The 18525-nt window shown below is 57.0% G+C and overlaps 1 protein-coding gene across 7 annotated transcripts in view; it reads right to left on the minus strand.

Annotated features, from left to right (window-relative positions):
- The window catches only part of LOC122698301 (RAP1 GTPase activating protein), a 68226-nt gene extending 56993 nt beyond the window's left edge, over nt 1-11233 (minus strand). For 2 of the 7 annotated variants that reach the window (XM_043909123.1, XM_043909124.1), the window contains exon 1: nt 11099-11209. The gene's annotated coding sequence lies outside the window, so the exon portion shown is untranslated. Of the gene's footprint in view, nt 1-11098 lie in introns of all 7 variants that reach the window. The other 5 variants (XR_006342312.1, XR_006342310.1, XM_043909125.1 and 2 more) reach the window with 5 other exon arrangements.
- Between the last annotated feature and the right edge of the window lie 7292 nt (nt 11234-18525).

Raw genomic sequence — 18525 nt, forward strand, 5'->3', positions numbered from 1 at the left:
ACCATGGACTGTAGCCCGCCAGGCTCCTCTGTCTGTGGGATTTCCCAGGCAAAAATATTGGATTGGGTCGCCATTTCCTTCCCCAGGGGATCTTCCCACGCCAGGGATTAAACCCACTCAACTGGGTCCTCCTGCATTGGCAAGTAGATTTTTTTTTACCACTGAACCACCATGGCCCTCAGCCATTACTGGGATCATCTCTGTCACTCAGTATGTGAGGTCCAGCAAAGTTATGTCAGTGAGAGTCCCACCCAAAGAGACCTGTCGTGCATCAAAGATTCCCCCAGACATTCACTTGGGAGAAAGACCCATCTATCCCATCCTACAACTTAGGTTTACATATGAATATTTTAGTGTGGCTTTAATACATACTGAGTCTCCCAGAGATGTAACAACTGGAGCCATTCTGAACTAAAAGTCAGGCACCACGGTAAGATTTTCTACCCTTAAATCTTAGGGTTGTTTTTTTTTTTTAATATACAAGCAGAAGCAAGCATTTGGTTAATGCATTAGGTCCTCTGGTGTGATCACACCAGAGTCTTTATCTATGGAAGTGAGGGCTTTTACTTCTCTGAGGGCAGTTTGTCCTTTGGCTTTTTTAAACTGTGTGTGTGGGTAGGCTTATTATCTGGGAATACCGTTCCAGGAAAATAAAGCACGCGTCCGCCGCGGTCCCGGGCGCCCTCCACTGGCCAGCACGGAAACGGGCGGACTCCAGGACCAGGGACAGCGCCCCGGGCATCTCTTCCGGGGAGGGCGGGGACCCGAGGGGGCCTGGAGGATGCGCCCTGCACCCCGCTCCGCGCGCCGCTTACCCGCGCCCTCCTCTGCTCCCCGTGAGCGGAGGCGGCCCCCGAACCCGCTTTCCCCCCTAATCTCCGGCTCGAACTGCCAGCGCCTTTTCCCGGCCCACAATAACACACCTGGGAGCCTCAATGGCGGCACCTGTGCAGCCGCCTACCGTGTTCCCGCCGCCCCCTCGCCCCCCGGGAGCCGACCGCTGGGTGTGCAGATCATGGAGACGCACCTACGCGCCCCGGGACCTCTGTGATCACAAGGGCCGCTCCTGAGGCTGGTTATGCAAGAGTTTTATGTCAGCCATGGCTGATGGGGAAACTGAGGCCAGCCCATAGAACAGATCCAGCTCTCTCCTGCCACCCCCTGGAGACTGCAGCCCCCATCACACGGCGCATCCCAGCTCAGTAAGAGCTGCTGCTAGTCCCTGACGCCGTGTGCTGGCCACTTTTACTAGTTCAGTCCGCATGACCACCCTGTAAATTACCCCCGGTTCACAGACCAGGAAACAGACCTTTTGAGAGGCTAAGTGGCTTGCCTGTCCAAGGGCCAGGAAGTAGAAATGGCTGTGAAGATCCCCTAAGGTTGGGACTTCGCTGGTGGTCCAGCGGCTAAGACTGCAAGCTCCCAGTGCAGGGAGCCAAGGTTTGATCTCTGGTCAGGGAGCTAGATCCCACATCCCGCATGCCTTTCTTTGGGACCCTGTGGACTGTAGCCCACCAGGCTCCTCTGTCCATAGAATTCTCCAGGCAAGAGTACTGGAGTGGATTGCCATTTCCTTCTCCAGGGGATCTTCCCGACCCAGAGATTGAACTCGGGTCTCCCGCATTGCAGGCAGACACTTTACCATCTGAGCTACCAGGGAAGCCCCACTTAAGGCCCAAGTCAAATAGGAAAAAAAAGAAAAAGAAAAGACCTTCCCCGCACCCCCCCCCCCCAAGGTGACTCAGCTCTGACTCAGTCTCAGGGACATTTCAGCCAGGAAGAAAGCCCTTCAAACAGCAAACACCGCACGGCCCTGACACCCTGGATGCCCAAAAGCCTCTTCTGCCTCAGGGGGCAGGTGGGGTGGTTCCATGGGACCCCACATCCCTCAAAGAAAAAAAACCCACTCTCTCCATCCTCACAAGCCTTAGCCCTACAACGCGCTTCCCAAGGCACACTCAACATGTATTTGGCCGAAGCTTGCCTTCTAGGAACCAGGCTTCTAAATGGACAACCACACAGCCTGGGCACAGAGCCTGGACCCAGAGCAGGGCAATGTGAGCCAGGGGTAAGGACACAGGCCCGAGAGCCAGACAGAGTGGGATTGCAGCCCAGGCCTGAGTAAGCCTCAGTTCCCACATCTGGATAGCAGGCGAGTACCAGCTCCCGGCTCACAGGGTGATGGTGGGCATCAAACAGGCGGTGCACACAGACGGAGGGGTCCCCACGGCGCCTCGTGCCCGCGAAGGGCTAGCTTGGTGGTGGTTGCCCTTGCTGTTGCCCAGAGTCTTTCTGGAGGTGTACGAAATGCAGAAGCCCCTGCTGAGTCACACCTCCATTTCTCACGAGGGAAGATCAGGCTACAGCATACACCATGGGCAAGATGATGAGCAGAGAAACAGGTTACCAACATGTGGTCTGTGGCTGGTATGGGGACAGATGGAGGGGGAGGGCAGCCATCCTTGGTTTAGAAGGGTCTGGAGACCCCCCTACTTTACTGCCTAACCTCTGACCCTCAACCCCCAGCCTCTGAGCCCAGATGAGCTCTCTGGTCTCCTCGGCATAGAAGGTGCTCCATCAGTGTTCAGGGAATGAATGGGGTCCTAGGTTGGCGATGAACAAAAGGAAGGACAAAATAAATTTTATTCCTATCATAATACATACAGGGGTTGACATCAGTGTGGGCTGGGAGTCAGGTGGACCTGACTTTGAATTCTTGCCTCTGACACTTCCTAGTTTGTGACTTTGGGCCATTTTCATAACCTCTCAAAGCCTCTGCTTCTTCACCTATAAAAGGGGACGGTGATGAGAAGAATGAGGGGTTTGCAAAGAGTCAGACACGACTCAGCGACCGATCAACAACAACAATGAGAATGATAGTGTCATTCATGTCAATGTACGGCAAAAACCGCTACAAGTAATTAGCTTCTAATTAAAATAAATTAATTAATAAAAAAAATAAAAAAGAACCAAATATGAAAAATACAGTGTATTGAATGAACACTTGGGAGACCATACTCTTTAAATAAGGAAAGAAAAAAGGATGATAGTGTCAATACTTACCCCAGAGGGTTGTTCTGAGAAGTCAGTGTGAAGCGCTCAACCCTGGCACACAGTAGGTGCCCAATAATGCGGGCTGTCCTTAGTCCTGTTCCTGGGACTTGCGTCAGCACAGCCACACAAGGACCATCAGGAGGACCCGGGTCCAGCTCTGCCACTGTCAGCGGGACCGTGGGCAGTTCCCCACCCCTCCGGCCCCCAGCTTCCTTCTCCGTGAAAGGAGGACTCTCCAAGCGGCCTGCTCCGTCTGATTAAGGGGGGCCGCCTGGAGAGGCCCCTAAAGAACAGATCTGCCCTCAACGTACACTCTCTGCCCAGAGAGAGGGTGTGTGTTCCCCTGGACAGGGAGGAGGGCGCGCAACACTCAGAGTCCCTGAGCGACACTTGATGCCTGCCTCGTGCCCACACTGACCTCTCAGAAGCTGACCCCCCAGAAAACCCACCCCCCACACACTGTCCCCAACACAGGATGCAGTTGTGGACCCACTCCACGTGGGCTGTGGGTCTCAGGGGACACAGGACGGTGCAGTGGGCTCACAGGAAGCCAGATCTGGGGGTGGAGTCCATCTCTTTCTCTCCCTGAACCCCAGTTTCCTCGGCCACATGGTGAGAAGCTAACAAAGGCCATGCACCCTGCCAGCCCTGAGGCTCCGGCGCACGCACATGGGAGGCAGCCCAGATGTGAAAGCCCTTTGTGAATTGCCGCCATCGGCTGCAATCATCATCATTATTATCTGTAGAATGAGGGGGTTGGACCAGCGGATCTCCACGGGCTCCTCTCCAGCTCTGATGCTGAGGATTTCTCAGTTTCTGAGCTGGGAGTTGATGCAGACTAGTGCGGGGTGGAGGGGGGATGTGCAGGAGAATCCAGGGTCTGTGGGATTGGATGTCCCTGGGAACCTCTGCAAACAAATCTCCCTAATGGTCCTCTTCTCCCAACCTAAACCGGGATGCTGAGCCCCACAGATAAAAGGGAAACGGCAGGGTGTGGGAGGGAGCCGGGGGGTTCGGGCCTAGGTCCCGAAGGTGTGGGGCAGCCCCAGGGTTTGAGCCCCACCGCACCCCCTGCCCAGAACTACGCCTCAAGCCCCCTCCCCATTTAATTCTGCATGCAGTACACCACAGTGGCTAAAAATGGACTCCAACAGCCCTTAATTCAAGTCTCAGCTCCAGCCGCACACCAGCTGGGTGACCTTGGGCAGGCTGTTTAACCTCTCTGAGCCTCAGTGGGCCTAATGAGGGTGGCTCTGAGGAATGAATGAGACAGATCCGTGGAAAGTGCTCGGCACAGGGCCCAGCAGACCGTGAGCACTCAGTGAAGGCCCCCCACCGTCTGTCATCATTCACCTCCCCGTTCTGCTTCTCCCTCGCTGGGAACGCTCCCGGAATCCCTCAGCCAGCCAGCTGCCCACCTGGCTAGCACAGGGCAGACCCCAATGGCGCAGCTGGGGATGGGGTGGGGGGAAAGGTCCCAGGTTTCTCCGCCCCTCAGAGGACCACGGAGGGTCACACCTCTCCAGCCAGGGAGGTCTGGGGCCCTGGCCGCGACAGAGACAGGCGAGTGCTTTGTCCCAGGACTGCAGTCCTGTTTTGGGGGTGGTTTGAAGCCCTGGGAAAGGGGCCGTAAGGGCACCCCTACGCACCTGGAAATGCTCCCACATCTTAGGTGGAGGCAGGTGGTAAACTGGGCCAGGCTGGAGTCCACTGACCCAGGGCTTCAGCCCCCCGGCATCTGTAGCCTGCTGCCTGGGCTATCATGAGGCTGCTGGGGTGGGTGGCCTTGCTCTGGACCCCAAGTTGGGGACGAGGCAGCAGCGTGGGAGGTGGGCCTGACAACAGCCTGGGTCCCGACCGGCAGTCCCTCCCAAACAGAGGAGCTGCAGTGGCCCTCTGATTCTCTGGTGGCCCTCACATTCTCTGATGTGAGCAGAGAAAAGTCCCCAAGGTCACCCTCCACCCACGCCCCAAAGTCCCAGCTCAGAGGAATGGGGTCTAGGGAAGGGCTCGCCTCTGAGCGGGGATGGGGCATCTCTCCCTTGCAGACCGCCTGCCTCACCTGCCCACTCTCCCAACAGCCTGGCTGCGGCAGGCATGTGGCCACAGGAAAGTCACGGCCTCCCTGGCCACGCAGGAGTCTGTTCTCACCCACTGTCCCCCACGGATCCCAGCACCCCCAGATTCTCAGGGGAGCCTGGGGAACGTGTAGTGGCAAGAAAGAGCGCGATTTCCCAGAGCGACACAGCACACCTGAGGCTCACCCAGCGAGGTCACCAGCTCCGCCTCCCTCGAGCCACGGTACAAAGGCAGAAACGCACCCACCCACTGCAGCGATGGAAAGGAAGGCTCACAGAGGCCGGCACTGCCCGGGATCACAACGCCAGTGGGGTGAGGTCAGAGGGGGACACGGGTCTCCTGACTTCCGGCACAGATGATGGCCCCTGGTTGACTGACTGATTGGTGCCTTGGTCCTCTCTGGTGTTGCTGGGATGGAAGAGGCTGGCGCTCTCTCCTTAGCATACGGGAGAGAAAGAGGGCCCAGGGAACTAGGCAAGGAAGCCACACTCACCCAGCAGGGGGGGGCGGAGAACCGGGCCGGGCGAGCTCCTACCCAAGGCCTGCCCGCAGAAGGCTCAGTCAGTCCTGCCAGTGGTTTTCCCATTGGCTTGCAGAGACAATTCCTCAGCTTGGTATTCAAGGCCCTTGAGAAGCTGTCTCCAACTCACCCCTACACACACCTCGCAGTGCAGCCAAATCCGTGTCGTGATTGCCACTTCTCATGCCGTAGCCGTCAGTAACTCCACCCACAGCCACCATGACCATTCATCGACCACTTACCAGGTACCAGGCACTCTCCCCAGCGGGGAGACCTACTCATCTCATGTGACAAGGGCAAGGCCAACTGGCTGGGAAATGTGAGATTACGGAAACAATTCCCACTGCCCAGCACCCCTCTCCCCCCAAACATTAAATAAAAGGCTTATTTTTTTTTCTTGCTGCAATAAAATATTTGACGTTTCTTTTTTGAAATATTTTCCTCCATATGTTTCTGGGGCTTGTTTTTCCTTCTGTGCATTCATATCTCCTGAGTGCAGCTCTGCGCTTTTCAGAACAGCTCCCAGCCATCATGTCTGATCTGCATAAACACCCCCCTCCCGCCCAGGTAGGCAGGCAAACCAGTCCTTATCACTCCTGTCCTTTGAAGAGTTAGGGTTAGGGTTAGAACGAGGGTTCGGGTTCGGGTTAGGGTTAGGGAAACGAGGGACTCATGCAGAGTCACACAGCAGGGGCTGGACTTGAACTCCTGGCTACTCCCAGCGCAGTTCCTCTGAGTCCCCCAAAAATGTCCACCACAAGCTGGGCACTGACGTGGGTGTTTGCCTACATGAATCTTACCCCTCGAAACAGCCCCATCAGATACATAAAATGGGTGATGCCCACTTTATAAAGAAGCAGAGTCTCATGCACACACTGCTGAATGGATAGTATTTACGTGGATAATCAACAGGGACCTTCTGTATGGCCCACGGTATTCTGCTCAGTGTTACGTGACAGAGTGGATGGGAGGGGAGTTTGGGGGAGAATGTTCACATGTGTACGCAGGCATGCGTGCTAAGTCACTTCTGTTGTGTCCGACTCTCTGAAACCCTGTGGACCATAGCCCACCAGGCTCCCCTCTGCACAGGACTTCAGGCAAGGATGTCGGAGTAGGTTGCCATTTCCTTCTCCAGTATATGTATGACTGAGTTCCTTCACTGTTTATCTGAAACTATCACAACATTGTTAATCGGCTATACTCTAATGTAAAATCAAAAGTTAAATTAAAAACAAAACAAAACAAAAGAAGACGGCTTCCCTGGTGGCTCAGTGGTAAAGAACCACCTGCCTGCCAATGCAGGAGACGCGGGTTCAATCCCTGGTCCAGGAAGATCCCACGTACTGCGGAGCGACTGAGGCCGTGAGCCACAGCTACCAAGCCTGTGTTCTAGAGCCTGCGAACCACAACGACCGCAGCCCGCGCGCCTAGAGCCTGTCTCCGCAGCAAGAAAAGCCCCCGCCGTGAGCAGCCCGAGCTCTGCAACTAGAGAGAGTAGCCCCCGCTCGCTGCAACTCGAGAAAAGCCAGAACAGCAATGGAGACCCAGCCCAGCCAAAACTAAATAAATATTAAAAAAAGAAGAAAAAAGGAAACAGGCTCAAAGAGATGGAGTAATGGGCCTCCAGTTGGGTGGTTAGTGGGTGGCAAAGTCAGATTTTTAACTCAGGTCTTCTTCCCAAAGGGGACCCCAGGGCGGGTGGCCCCAGGCTGGCAGGCGTATTTACTAGAGGAGCGGGCGGGTCATTTCACCTCCTCAAGCCTCACCTCCTCGTCTGAGCTGTGGCCCCAGAAGCTCCACCCTGGGCTATGTCAGGGACCGAAGGATGCCACACCCAGCTCACTTCTGTTACCGACCCCGGGACACACTACACACTCAGCACACTCAATACACGCTTCACGAGTGTGCAAACGAAGGCCCAGCCCTTGTGCCAGCCAGCACACAGCGAGGGCATCACAGGTTGGACTCCTCTCTGCCCGTGGGGAAGGCTGGTGCCCCGGCAGAATCCCTCTGTTTTGGGGTGTCTCCGGACCGACACCCCTCTGCCTCCTCTCCCTTCCTCTCTGAGTCACTGCCTGTACGAGCCTGCAGCCCTAAAAATAGAGCACATAAGGGGGCAGAAAAACATGCACAGATGGAAACACAGCAGAAGCCCCCTGCCCTCGGGTACCCCCTACTGACCCCAGGGTGGCCGCCCCGGGAACTCCTTGGACTGCCAACCCCTGCCTGACCTAGAGTGGACCTAGAGTTTTCCATCTGCCGGAGGTCCTTAGCCAGGGGTCCCCGCCTGCCCCCCACTTTACCCAGCAGAGTCAAACTTTCTTTCCTCACTGGCACAGGGCTGCCATCTCACACCTCACACTCCCTCGCCAGGCGGAGCTGCCTCTCGGAGCTGGAGATGGGCCCAGAGAGGGCAAGCGACTTCCCCGAGCCACACGGCCAGCCAGAGGCAGGACCAGGCCAGCTCCTGGCAAGCCCCGGGGTGAGCGCCCGAGTGAGCAGGGCAAAGCCTGGAGTCCCTTGCTGCCCTCCGCCTACATCAGCCTGCCCTGCAGACGCCCGAGCCCCAGAAGCACAGCTCAGCAGCTGCTGCCCAGGGATGCCAGGCTCCCAGAGGCCCAGTCAGGGAGCCAGGACCCAGGCGGGCAGAGGTGAGTGCAGGACAAGCTGGAGCACTCCCCTCCCGCCACCCCAGCTGGCCCCCAGCCTTGCGGAGAGGGCGAAGCAGAAAGCAGGACTTGGCCAGGTCTCCTGGAAAACTGGCAAAGGAAAGGGAACCCCAGGGCTGCCTGGAGCCTGGGCTGCGGGGTGTCCTGCCTCGGGAGGGGCCCTGGGGAGCAGCAGGTCGAGGGGCAGCTGGGGAGAGGCTCCTCTGGCCCCGGAGGATGGGTTAGAGGGGAAGGGGGGCAGGAGAGGAAGGCCCACTGAGGGGGCACACCAGCTGGTTTCTCAAGATTCTCAGGGTCGGCCGACCCGGGCTCATGTGACCCAGAAAAGAGGGAAGAAGACGGGGCTGAGGCGGGCTGAGGCGTCTGCCCAGTGGGATGGTACCCAGTTCACGTCCCCTGCAACGGAAGCTGATGACGTGCACGCATGTGAGCCCCCAGGGGGCCGCAGTGTGGGTGTGTTCCCGTGCCTATCTGCCAGGTTCCCTCCTAAGGGTGTGCTCGTTCCTGCGTGCGCACCGTGCGTGTGCCCTGGAGGAGATAACGGGGCGTTATCTGCCCAATGAGGCCTCCGGAGGAGGCTCTCCTGGCCGTCAACACCCTCCTCTGCACGTCTGGATGGCCTAGCTCTCTGGCTGCGGTGCGGGTCAGAATGAGAGGCGGGGATCTCGGCCCCGTGTGCGGGGCCCGCCCGCCTGCATCTGGCTCTCGGGTATTCGTGGATCGGAGCGTGTTGGCACCCGTGTCTGGCTGTGTGTGCAGCCCGGGGGCTGCCCGGCGGTGTCTGACGGCCAGGACAAAGGCCTCTGCAGACAGACAGCTGGTGTGGGAGGCAGACCTGCCCTGGGGGTTCCGCGCAGGGCCTCTGGATCTGCAATAGGACAGCGGACAGGGGTGGGGCCGGGGGAGAGCGAGGTGGGGCGGGATCTCGGGGTTCCCGTATCCCAGGCTTATACTGACCCTGCTGGGGAGTGGTGGCGAGGCCCGAAGAGCAGAGACACCCCAGCCAAGACCAAAGGCCAGAGGAAGAATCGAGTCTCACACCAGGTAGAGGGTAGATGGAGGGAGGTCTCTGGAGACCCCTGCCAGGCAGGCACCAGGCACAAGAGAAGGCTGGGAGCTGGGAAGGTCCCGGGAGGGGGACGCTCACCATCATGGCTGCAGCCAGGGGCGGCAGAGAGCTCTGGGAAGCGGGGAAGTTCTGGACCCTGAAGAAAGGTGAGGTCCTCCTGGACCTGACCCAGCTTCCCCTCCTCCATCCAGATGCACCTTCCCCCTCCCCCATGCAGCACAGGAGAATGGATCACCACCCGACCCCACCACCCTGCCTCGACCCCGCCACTGTGGCGCTCCGCCTGGACCGGGAGTCAGAGAGCTGATGCTAGGCCAGCCAGAGACGGCTCTGTGACCTTGGGTGGTTCAGTTAGCCTCTCGGAGCCTCAGTTTCGTCATCTGTGCAATGGAGACCCCAGTTTCCGCCTTAACAATATTGCTGTGGGTGGGGAAGACACTCTGCCACTTGAGAATTAATCGTGACCCTGAAATCCTTTCTGAGGCCATTAAGATTCCCCCTCTGCTTCCCCCAGACCCTCCAACTGCCAGGGGAGGGGGGCCTCGGGCCTCGGTCCCAGATGGAGGAATCGGGGGCGTCTTCCAGCACTTTGGGCATGACCACTGACTCCCCCCTCAGGTGCTGCCCTCCCCCTGTTCAGGGGACCCTGTGGTGGGCTTCTGTCTCAGTAGCTTGGGAAACTCAGGGCCACCCGCCTGCTCCGGCTTCTTCTTCCTCATCCCCTGGGCGAGGAGGGACCACAGCCCAGGGGGCAGGGTGGACTAGAAGCCTGGGGAGGAAATGCTACCCCTTCCTTCACCTCCCTGCTCCGCTCAGACCCGGCTTCTCCCAGGGCTCCCTCCTTCTGGCCTCTGACTTCGGAGGAGGGGGATATAGGATGGGTCAGAGGCCAATGTATGAAGGGTGGAGTGTCCTTCTGGGTCCCACCCCCTGGCTCGCAGAAGGACACCTGACAAAAACTCGGGGTCATGCACAGGTCGGGGTCTCACTAGCCCAGAGGGTGGGCACGCACCCCCTGAGCTGGTGTCTGGATGCGTGCGTGCGAGTGTGAACACAGATCTTCCCCAAGCCCTGGCGCCCCACCGCTGGCACCAAAGCGTCTGCGGGGCGCGGGGACTGCCCTGTGGATTCCCACCCTGTGGATTCCCACCGAGTCCTTAGATCCTGCGGAGCCAGGGGAGGGGACGAGGGGGCGCCCGACTGCGTGACGCGGGTGCCCTGCTCCGCGGCGGGTCGGGGACAGGGTTGGGGTGGCGGGGAGAAGCAAGGACATCACTGCCCCCTCCGTTCGGGGTCGTCAGACCCCCAATTCCCTCCTCTGAGGACCGGCTTGCTTCCTGCTGGGGGTGTCGGGGCTGGGCGGGCCCTTCCTTAGGGATCGAGAGAACGCACCCACTTTTCCGCGCCCCCTCCCCAGGGTGAGAGGAACAAGGACCCCCACCTACGCAGGGGGGTGGGACCCGAGCCCCCCCCACCAGCCGCGGCCTGGACGCATCCCTGGAGGCAGGGGGCTGAGCCGGCTCACTCCAGGCCTGCCTCTCCGTCCCCTGCCTGCGCCCCCTCCCCGCTGGCCGCCCCCCCCCCCGGCCCCCCGGGTCCTCGCCGGTGGCTCCCATCCCCCTGCCCAGCCCGCCCGCGCCGGGAGCCCGGGCCACCTCCATCCCTTCCCCTTTCCAGGGCCGCGTCCGCCGGGAGCGGCGCACTCACCCGCGGGCCTGGGCCGGGGGCGTCCTGGGCTTGGCGCTCCGTTGCCCGTGGCTGTCGCTGCAGCTCTGCTCGGACGCGGCTCCGCGATCGCCGCCGCCGCCGCAGTTCGGGTGCGGGGGGGGGGGGGGGGGCGTCACGTGACCGCGGAGCCTCCTTCGCGGCGCGCTCCCCCCTCACTGCGGAGCCGGGGCCGCGGGCGCGGCGGAGGTCCCCACCCGGCCTCCCTCCCACCCACTCCGACAACAGGTCCCGGAGGCGGGCGCTCTGCGCCCCACTTTACAGGTCGGGAAACTGAGAACCCGAGACGGGGAGGCCTAGCCGTGGAACCGGCTCAAGGTTCCACCGCTCGACTGGCAGGGCCGGGCGAGGACCCCGCGGTCCAGACGACAGTCCCTGCTCCCCCACTCCCCCAGGGAAGAGGGGCAACTTCTGGGGCAAGTGGGGTCGACGCAGACGCAGAGCCCACGCCTTAGGCCCGCGTCTGCAGGGGCGGGGAGGAAGGAGAAGGCGCCCCGGGTTTAGCGGGGTGAGGAAGCCGTGCCCCCGCGCATCCTCCGCACCCAGGCGCCTGGCCTGCGTCCTGCCCGCGGCCGCGCACTGGTCCCCCATCCTCCAGTCGCCCCCCACCACACCCCGACATCCTCCTTGAACCCGGCAACTTGCTTCCCACTCTCAACCTCACCGGGAAACGGGGGTGGGGGTGGGGGGGGCAGATGGCGACCCTCAGGGCACGCTCTAAAGGAGGAGGAGACGGAAGGCAGGAGACAGGTGGCATCAGGGCTGGAGTGCAAACCCGGGCAGGAAGGGGCCCCCGAGATGACCTCAACTTGACCCCCGGGGCGCAGAGAGGGAAGAGACGGGGGCCCAAGGTCACCGGCGCGGGAGCAGCAACGCTGAGGACACCTGAGCAGCGCCGGGGACCACAACGCACTGGACTCGCCTCCAAGGGGCAAGACTTCTAGGTGAACAGAGGACGCGGGCCCGGTGTCTACAGGCTGGAGCGTGGGGGGACCATGTGTGGGGGCTGCTTGGCAGGCCCGCGTCACGCAGAAAGTTGACTTCAGAGGGGATCGTTGAGACCTCTGGACCTCACGTGGTGCTCTAGTAAGTGAGGAAACTGAGGTTGCTGAAGGGGTAGAGACAGACTTCCAATGCCTCTACCCTCCAAGATCAGGCGGTGCGCGAGGCCCTTTTCACAGAGAAGATTTTGGGGGGGGGGGGCGGGGTTCAAGTCTTGCTTTCATTTTTCTTGTTGCAACATTTTTATTTATTTTTGGCTCTGCTGGGTGCCCCCCCCCCCCCACCCGCCCGGGCTTTTCTCTAGCTGTGGTGCGCAGGCTTCTCTTGTGGAAAGAGGCCCTGGGGCAGCGGGCTTCAGAAGCTGTGTGGGTGGCTCCCAGGCTGTGGAGTCAGGCTCAGTCGGTAGCACAGGGGCTTAGCTGCTCCGAGGCATGTGGGATCTTCCCAGGTCAAGGATCCAACCGTGTCTCCTGGATTGGCAGATGGACTCTGTACCACTGAACCGTCAGGGAAGCCTCCAGGTCTTGTATTCACTTACTCAACATATTTATTGAGCACCTGCTGTGTGCTTAACAAATGACTTCCACCTCCATTTTCCCAGCTACGGGGATTCATTTCATTAAAGACACGGGGCCTTCAGCCTTGCTTACATCCGCTGCTGGAAGATATGAGATCTGCAGGCCTGAGTGTTGACGACCAACTGTGCTGGGACCCGTTTCCCTGCCAAGACTCTCACCCCAGTCAAGAGAGATCAGAATTAAGGGGGAACTGCAGGTCATGCCTCACCCTCATCCCCACCTCCCCACCCCACCCTCCCAAAAAATTGAAAAGGCAGAGGGGATGTAGGAATGGGGTCCATGTTCTTTCCAGTCCTTTGGGGTCTCATCAGCAGGCTCACCCCAGCCATGGGTGGGAAAGAGTTCCCAGCTCAGGATGCCTTGAACTTCAAAGAGCACAGGTGTGGCCTGATCCAGATTCCCTGGGTCTGAATTTCTAATAAAGTATCGCAGCACTGCTGGTGCTATAAGGCCACAGACGTTATTTTAACTTTTTTAAATAGTTTTGGCTGTGCTGGGTCTTCACCACTGCGCGCCGGCTTCTCGTTGCAGGGGCTTCTCTAGATGGGGAGCGCGGGCTCCAGCGCATGAGGACTCAGTAGGTGTGGTACCCAGACTTAGTTGCCCTGTGGCCTGAGGGATCTTCCCGGACCAGGGATCCAACCTGCATCACCCACACCAGCAGGCAGATTCTTACCTACTGGACCACCAGGGAGGGTCCCAGAGACATCATTTTGAATAGTGCTGGCAGAAGAGGTCTGTTGAGGAAGAAAGAAAACTGCAGGGGCTCTGAGAGCAGCCCTCTATAGAGCCTCTATAGCCCTCTCATAGAGCCTCACTCTATGCCCACCCCAACCCCTGGGGGGCATCTGACTTCCTGTCAAAGCTGCAGGCCTGAGCCTGGATCCTTCTCAGGATGCACCGGGCTTTATAGTTTGATTCAAAGCTCTAATAAGGGGGAAGGAGTCAAATGAGACTGGTCAAGGAGCTTCTGGGGATATTGAGGAGGGATTCTGTAGCGCAGCAATTGCCTCACATGGGAGTCTTGTGCAGGACACTGGTCCTGGGAGACACTGGGTGAAATCAAACTGAGTCATACTTGGGAAACGATGGTTGAGATCCTAAAGCCCTTCCTGGGCAGCATGCAGTGGGCTGAGCTGCCTAGAGCAAAGCGGGGCTTCTCGGGGAGGGCCCACAAACTCCAGGGTTCTCCGAAGCACCACACCTCCTCCCATCCTCTTTTTGTACATGGTGCCAGGAAGGACCCTTGAATTCCATTCCCATCAAGATTCTGGTTCAGCTTCTCCAGCTGCTCTCCAAAAGAGCCCTCTTCCCCGCCAGGTGGTGAGACACAGGCCATGGGCTCCCAGCTGGAAAAGGGCTGCTGAGGGTACCGCTTCGGGCTGGGCTCCAGGGTGGAGCCATCATGCCTCTCGTGAGCCGCAGCCAGGGGCCCCACGGAAGCGGAGGCAGCATGGAAACAAACTGAGCGAGGAGCCGCAGCTGTGATCTGGACCAGCAAACGCCAAGCTCTCCAAGGGCCCACGGTCCCATGGGCTCCAAGGGGCTGAACAGTACCCAACTCTGGCTGAGCAGCTCCCAGAAAGGAGGCTCTTTCCTGCCAGGCTCCCTTTCTTCTTTATAACCAAGGAGCTCTTCAGTTACAGCACTTTCCTCTTTACAGAAAAACCTCAGTGCAAGCGGCCTGTGATCTCTCCAGTGTCCTGGGGGGCCATGTGCGGAGACTGTCGGGGGCCCTGGGGAGCAGGCAGCAGGCACGTGCAGTAGGGGGCTGGGCACGGAGCCTGGGTACTGAAGACTGGATGAAGGCCCCAGAGCTCTGCTTTCTCTGCCCTATTTCAATCCAAACCACTCAAAACTGACCACTCATGCATGGCTGCCTCTGGGCACAAGCCTTCTCTTTTCCAAACACTTAATACATTGCGACCCAGCCACCAAGCCTGCCCTCCCTCCCAACTGCTGAAAAATGAGAGCTGGCTTCAAAAAAAAAAAAAAATCTGATGTCTAAGAAGGCTGGAGAGTGAAAATGTGGGTGGTACAACAGTAAACTTGGAATAATGCACAAGGGAGTCAAAAAAATGGGAATAGAAAGAACTCTCCTCTCTGCCCTCCGCCCCTCCCTGGCCAGATCAGAAAGATGAGGATGGGGACAGAGGGAGAAAATTCCAGAGGGTTGGCTCCCTGAAGTGTGCTGTCTGCGAAGCAGCGAGTCAGGCTGAGGAGCGGCTGATGAAGAGGGTGGGCTGCAGGGGTGGTTGGAACAAAGTCCTGCTCCGGTGAGAGCAAGACTAGGTGAGGACTGGGAGTCAGCTCCGGGGCATGTCAGTCAAGGAATGTCCTGAGGCCTGTCTTTCTCGGGGGGGCTGCCCTGCTAATGCCGGACACGCAGCAGAGAGGACGCCACCCGGGAGGAGCCACTCTTGGATCACAATCGTGAACACAGTTAGGAAGTCCCCGTCTTGAGGACAAAAGAGTCAAGCCTAAAGGTGGGGATGGCACACAAGTAATGGAAAACTCCCCCCCAGGGACCCTGCTGTGGCTGGACAAGAGCTTCCCGGGGTCCGCTCTTCCTTGCTGGGAACGTCTGTGCCACGCTGTATCAGGATGAGGAAAACGACCAGACCCCTGCCCTCAGGGAGCTAGAACAGTCCAGCGCTAACGAGGTTGATTCATTTCCTGAGATTTGGAGATGGTTTTAGGTACAGACATAGGATCCAGCAAAGCCCTAACTCTGGCTCCCAGTTAAGATAAAAATAAATAACTCACTCTAGTTCTAGACAGTCTAGCATGGCTCGAAGCCTCCTTCACCCAGAGCCAGTGCATGCTACAGATGGGAGGTGCAGCAAAAACCCCAAACACAAAGACTCACATACAGAAGACAAGTCCCTTAGAGGTGGTCTACTGGGGCAATTTCTCAAACACACTCCCAGGACTTGGAGGCAGTGGGTGGGGCTGGGGGTGGAGGTGAAGAGGTGAGGCCCCACCATCTTCACAATTTCTACACCCAACTTCCTTTTACAGCCAACACTGAGGCACAAAGGGGAACATACTTATCCAGGATCATAAAAAGGGCCGGTAGCAGTCCATTGTTCCCTCGGTTACAAACAAATATGCCAGAGAATGGGGGAAGGGGAGACCAAGATCCAAGCCTGCAGAGGCCCGTGTGCCAGCCGGCAGCGTTTCAGCCCAGGCGGCCGCTGCCCAGGCCTTCTGGCTTCCTCGGGGCGTGGCCCCCCACTTCCTGTGGCCCAGGGCCTGCCTTACCTGGCAGCACTAATGCCGATCTGGAAATCAAGCTGCCGTTACAACTGCTGTTAGGAGGCTGGGTCCTTCTCTGACCAAGAGCACGCTCACGTCAAAGGCCCTGGCCTGTGCAATCTCAGCCAGATCCTTGAAAGCAGGGTTTTTATTTTCTTAAAGCATGTGAGGGGAGAACAGATGATGCCCTCTATTTGAGATCAATACAGTAATTATGTTGGACAAGCTCTCAGAACAAACTTCAGGGGAACTGAGACAGCTTCGGGGGATGGCAAGGTGTGAAAACGCAGCGAGAGGAGCTACCGCGTCTCTGGTGCCTGTGGATGGAGCCCATCTGGCAGCGGGATCCGCTTCTTCAGGGAATGTGGTCTTATCTCTGCTGGGGTCGGGGTGGGGAGAGGGGGGTAACACAGCCGCGGCTTAGTCCAGTAATGAGCCGGTGCAGCTCTCAAAGCTGGAGGCAGAAGTGTCCCCTAGAAAAGGCCAGACAACTCCTGGCAAGTGACAAAGGTGACTTGATTCACAAGATCAATTCTACAACCTCTTCCCAAAATCTAACGAGCCTCAGAAAAGATACTTAACTCTTACCATATGAACAAATGTCACTAACTTGTCTGAAACACATGCATTTTTTAAAAGTGCTGAATGTAATATGGTAAAGCAAGTAACACTGCAGTCATTTGATAAAACGGGTCCTGGGGCTTATCTGTTGGGAAAGTTCCCCCGGAAGCACAAGAAATACCTGTTCCCTGGACTCTACTCTTGACAAGTATTATTCCGAAGTCTCAAGAGGTTAAATAAAGAATGAAAAACATGATTCTCAGGTCAGAAAGGAGCCTGAAGCACTGGCCACAGCCTTCTGCTTTGCTTCCCGCCTGTGCAGCTCTGCCTCCAAGGCTCATGGCACCTGTGACTGATGTTCTTGGCAATGACAGTCAAGACACCGGAAGCTGCTGCTCTGGGGCAGAACCTGCCCATCACAAAGGCATAAATCGTCAACACTCATTCTAAACGTGTTTTGAATTCCTTTCAGCGTGACTCCACAAATAAACAGTCAAGGTGCCTTACTGTTTGTCCATTAGCTTCGTTTTCCTTATGGGCCAAGAGGAAATATTTATGTAACAGAGTGACCAAACACACCTGTCCAGCCATTATTTAAATTCCAACGGCTTCCAGCATAAGGAATGTTCTCAAGTTCTCTTGGCTCTGTGGTTCCAAGACCTCTTTTTGAAGACTTGAGGAAGGTTCCACAGCATTTCCTCACAAAGGCTAAAGTCAACTTACAAAGAATGATACAAAGTATTTACTCCAACAAAAATATATTATTGTGTGGTTCTCAGTGTGGAAGGGTAAACAAAGTGGCAAATACTGCTCTAAGAGATAATACAGAAAGGAAGACAAAGCAAAGTAAAGTAACTTTTCTTAATTACGAGGTAAATGCTGAGATTATCTGCAGCATGGTGACCCAAATTCTCAAACATGCCCTTCCAATGCTCGCCTACACATGCAGGTGCGATCTGAACAGCTAGCAGACTCCTCAGCCCAATTAGCTCAAAAGCTAGACTTGGAAAAAACCCACAAATGTTCATGATGGAGTTTTCTGTCTCCCTACTAGGTTCTTTGGCCCTCAGGACTCTGTTGCTCTGTGAAATGCCAAAGTGTTACCTTTTGACAAAGGTCTGTGACTTGGATTTTAATGAATAAAGGACTCATTAATAATCAAATCCCCAGCCAAAATTGATATCTACACACTGCCTGGGTTTTGGGGGTGGCAAATTGCCAGTCTTCACAACCAGAAACAGGTGGTGATATCTAGCCTGCGCCTGGGGTAGTAGGGTGGCAGGCACACAGGCCACTGGCAAAGGGGTGAGAATCTTCTCACAGTGAAAATGCTGGGTTGTTCTTGAGATTGAACTTTGGTCCCAGTCCCCTGTAACACTGAATAAACTGAACATTCAAATGCCAGAGAGAAAGGATGTGACACTCCTTCGTGATTCTGAAACAGGAAAGGCAGGCTCCAATGCTTATTTCACCTCAGCAGTTTGTTTAGATAGACATAAATCACCTCTTGGGTATTTAAAATGGGTTATTCAATCCTAGCATTCACTTGAAATATTAACCAGGGTCTGGTCAGCAAGCCCATGACTACACAGACCAACCAACTGGATCTTTAGGGTATTAACAGATTGCAAGGAATTCCCTGGTGGCCCACTCTCACCACTATGGGCCTGGAGTTCAATCTCTGGTCCGAGAACTAAAGTCTCAGAAGCTTTGCAGCAAGCTCCCTCACCCCCGAAAAAAGGAATTAAAAATGGAATAAAAAATTGGGTCTGGATTCTGACATCACAGAAACAAAGGGACGTTCACTTCTTTTTTAATTGGGCAAAAAGGTTAACTGTAATTCTAGCCAACAAACTCCATTAATACGCGGAACTAATACAGATACTCCCCCTGGGAATGAAGACATCCAAATGGTGACCTACACCCCAGGGAGGTCACAACTTTGTACCAGAATGGCATGTGGCACCGGTAAGATTGGGATTGAGGCATGGAAAGAAATGTAACAGGGGA

Source organism: Cervus elaphus, chromosome 8 (genome assembly GCF_910594005.1).
Source record: "Cervus elaphus chromosome 8, mCerEla1.1, whole genome shotgun sequence".
Lineage (NCBI taxonomy): Eukaryota > Metazoa > Chordata > Mammalia > Artiodactyla > Cervidae > Cervus > Cervus elaphus.